This window comes from Somniosus microcephalus, unplaced genomic scaffold (genome assembly GCF_052327205.1).
Source record: "Somniosus microcephalus isolate GS21.2 unplaced genomic scaffold, FLI_Smic_1.0 unresolved_chr1, whole genome shotgun sequence".
NCBI classification, from domain to species: domain Eukaryota; kingdom Metazoa; phylum Chordata; class Chondrichthyes; order Squaliformes; family Somniosidae; genus Somniosus; species Somniosus microcephalus.
Window position 1 is genome coordinate 144120001 of NW_028225179.1, and position 4370 is coordinate 144124370.

The window sequence follows — 4370 nt, forward strand, 5'->3', positions numbered from 1 at the left end:
ATCAAGCGGGCTGCTTTGTCCTGGATGGTGGCGAGCTTCTTGAGTGTTGTTGGAGCTGCACTCATCCAGGCAAGTGGCAAGTACTCCATCACACTCCTTACTTGCGCCTTGTAGATTGTGGAAAGGCTTTGGGGAGTCAGGAGGTGAGACACTCACCCCAGAATACCCAGCCTCTGACCTGCTCTTGTTGCCACAGTATTTATGTGGCTGGTTCAGTTAATTTTCTGGTCAATGGTGACCCCCAGGATGTTGATGGTGTGGGATTCGGCGATGGTAATGCCATTGAATGTCAAGGGGAGGTGGTTAGGCTCTCACTTGTTGGAGAAAGTCTGGGCCCTAAACTTTGGAATTCCCTCCCTAAATCTCTCTGCCTCTCCACCGCTCTCTCCTCCTTTAAGAGGTTCTTTAAAACCCACCTGTGTGACTAAGTAATATCTCCTTATGTGGCAAACTTTGTTTGCTAATGCTCTTGTGAAGCACCGTGGGATGTTTTACTATGTTAAATGCGCTATATAAATGCATGTTGTTGTTGTTATATGCCTCTCTATGTGTGTTTCTAATTAGGGTGTACGTGTTACATTAAACATCTCACCTTTGATATGTAATGCACAAACTGCAGGATTATGATCATTGCTAATTGATTTGAGATGTGGCTTATTACATTTACACTATATCTTATGAAGACTTGTGGTTCCATAATTTCAGCAGAAGGCCTACACTGACTCACACACAAACACTAAATAGGAACAAATTCAAAATGGACAATGTTCACCTACTGTATAAACTGTTTGGAACAACCCCCACCCGCCCCAGCCCATAATATTAGGACTCTGGTCCTCTCCCCTCCCATCCCAAAGATATTGATCCTTACTGAGGTACTGTTCCACGGATTCTGGTTGTCCCGCAGTGCTTTGCTCAAGCAGCCGTCCTTCATGTGTTAGTAGACAGGCTATTCGGCCAACTAAGTCATCACAGCTTAGCCCATCCGGGAACCTTGCCCCACATCCACACATTTCAAGCAGGGGCCTACTGGACAGGAGTGGGAACCACGGCCCATTTCTCCCTCCCAAACCCAGCTGTACTGAGGGCAAGTGCTTCTACCAGTATCTGGGACTGAGGGGCGACTAGGCACAGACCAGGAACTAAACCTTGCTGATTGGTATGGATAAATATGTCAGCTGCAGCTAAGTTTGCAGATGACACAAAGCTGGGTGGGCATGTGTGCTGTGAGGAGGATGCCGAGAAACTCCAGTATGATTTGGATAGGTTGGGTGATTAGGCAGATGCATGGCAGATGCAGTATAATGTGGATAAATGCGAGGTTATCCACTTTGGTGGCAAAAACAGGAAGGTAGATTATTATCTGAATGGCAATAGATTGGGAGAAGGGGAAGTGCAACGAGACCTGGGTGTCCTTGTGCACCAGTCGCTGAAGGTAAGCATGCAGGTGCAGCAGGTGGTTAAGAAGACAAATGGTATGTTGGCCTTCATAGCGAGAGGGTTCGAGTACAGGAACAAGGATGTCTTGTTGCAGTTGTACAGGGCTTTGGTGAGACCACACCTTGAGTATTGTGTGCAGTTTTGGTCGCCTTATCTGAGGAAGGATCTTCTTGCCATGGAGGGAGTGCAGCGAAGATTCACCAGACTGATACCTGGGATGGCAGGAATGATGTATGAGGAGAGATTGGGTCGATTGGGCTTATATTCACTGGAGTTTAGAAGAATGAGAGGGGATCTCATTGAAAATTATAAAATTCTAACAGGACTAGACAGACTAGATGCAGGAAGGATGTTCCCGATGGCGGGGAGTCCAGAACCAGGGGTCACAGTCTAAGGATAAGGGGTAAGCCATTTAGGACAGAGATGAGGGGGAATTTCTTCACCCAGAGAGTGGTGAACCTGTGGAATTCTCTACCACAGAAGACAGTTGAGGCCAATTCATTAAATATATTCAAGAAGGAGTTGGATATATTTCTTAAGGCTAAAGGGAGCAAGGGATATGGGGAGAAGGCAGGGACAGGGTACTGAATTTGGATGATCAGCCATGATCTCATTGAATGGCGGAGCAGGCTCGAGGGGCCGAATGGCCTACTCCTGCTCCTATCTTCTATGTCTATGTCTAAGTGGGTAGCACTCTTGCCTCTGAGTCAGAAGTTTGCGAGTTCAAGTCCCACTCCAGAGACTTGAAAATCTTCATCTGTTGAGGAGGTATCGTTGTGTTTGGGTGGCACTTGCTTTGTTATCTTTTTAGTTTGATTGGACCATCCCATTTTGTTGGTGCCCTAAAAGGGGCTCTTGTTATGATGATTTTTGTTTGCTGATGGTGAGGCAGCTGTTGCTCAGTGGGTAGCACTCTCGCCTCTGTGCCAGAAGGTTGTGGTTTCCAGTCCCCACTCCATGGGACTTGAGCACAAAAATCTAGGCTGACACTCCAGTGCATTACTGAGGGAGTGCTGCACTGTCAGAGGTGCTGTCTTTTGAATGAGATGTTAAACCGAGGTCCATCTCAGGCAGACGTAAAAGATCCCGTGGTACTATTTCGAAGAAGAGTAGGGGAGTTATCCCCGGTGTCCCGGACAATATTGATCCCTCAATCAACATCATTAAAACAGATTATCTGGTCATTATCACAATGCTGTTTGTGGGAGCTTGCGCAATTGACTGCCATATTTACCACATTATAACAGTGATTACACTTGAAAAATATTTCATTGGCTGTAAAGCGCTTTGTGTCGTGAAAAGCGCTGTATAAAAACATCTGGGAAGGCGCCGAACACCTCGAGTCTCTTCACCGGGAGCAAGCGGAAGCCAAGCGCAAACAGCGGAAGGAGCGCACGTCAACCCAAGCACCCCACCCACCCACCCCTTCAACCACCGTCTGCCCCACCTGTGACAGAGACTGTAGGTTCGGCATTGGACTCATCAGTCACCTGAGAACTCATTTTTAATGTGGAAGCAAGTCATCCTCGGTTCCGAGGGACTGCCGAAGAGAGAGATAAGATAAATGCAAGCCTTCCTTTCTTTCTTTCCGTGTCACCTTTATTGGTCCATCAAGAAAAAGGTCTATTCCAGGGATTTGAGCTCACCATCCAGGCTGACACTCCCAGTGCTGCTCTCTCAAGTGGACGGCACCATTTCGAAGAAGAGCGGGAGAGCTCCCCAACCCACCCCCCTCCGGTACCCCGGGGCCAATGTTTATCCCTCAACCAACATCACTAAAACAGATGATCTGGTCATGATCACATGGCTGGTTGTGGGATCTTGCTGTGCGCAAATTGGCCGCTGCGTTTCCTACATTACAGCAGTGACTGCACTTCATTGGCTGTAAATCACGGTGGGGCGTCCTGAGGTTGTGAACAGGCGGTGTTTCAATGCGAGTTCTTTCTTCGAAAGTCCACTGAGCAATTGCAGGAACTCTCCTTGAACTTGGGAGTAAAAAATTCAAATGGCTCCAATTTAATTTTAGAAATCAGACGGGGGGGTTGCAGCAGGATTTAATGTATCAATCTGCCGCGTGTTTTGGGGTTTTCCCCAAGGACGAGGGGAGGGGTAGGGGGAGCCAAAATACCGATTAACTTGCTGCTGAGCGCTCCCAGCTTACACCAGACAGGCAAACTAACTGCTGAAGCCCCTGGACTCCTCGCCGAAACTGCGGGAGAGCAGAGGTGAGAAATATGTTTTTTTGTTCAAACGCCCAAGTGTGAAGGACTTATCGGAAGCTGATCTCCAGGAGACCATTGGAGGCCAGTCAGAGAGTCTGGCCGGGGAACATTAGCTTGTTGGCAGATCTTTTAACAAGATAATGGGGCTGGTGGGTCCTTTGATATATTGTGAGAGGGCTGCTTTGGAATTTCTGCCTGGTTTCACGGGATTTGGATGTTCCAGCCTCGGATTTGGAGACATCAGTGTTTTTTTGTGTGGTGTGTGTGTGTGACTGTTCTCCAATTTTTCACGCCTCGACTTTGAACTCTCTAGAAAAGACAAAGCTGGCCCATGGGACACCAGCAAGCTGGGCTTTTAAAGGATGCTGGGCAAATTAGCTATTGTTGTCCTCTTTTAAATGACAACACCGACTGTAGATAGCACTTCTGGACACCGCCCCAGGAGGGAAGGGAAAGAAATTAGCATCTTAAGAAGAAGAGGAAAAAAATACACTCAAGGGGGGGGGAAAGGAGGGAAGCGGACTTGTTGAGTTTGCTGGGTCTGTGACTGCCCGGCGGGGGGGGGGGGGGGAAGAGAGTGGAAAAGAAGAGCCAACCTTTCAAATCCATCTCACTTGATCTGCCTGTTTAATCAAGGACCACTAGAATCGACCAAGTTCATTGATTGGAGTTCAATGGAATTGACCTCGCCTACCACTCAAGTAGGCT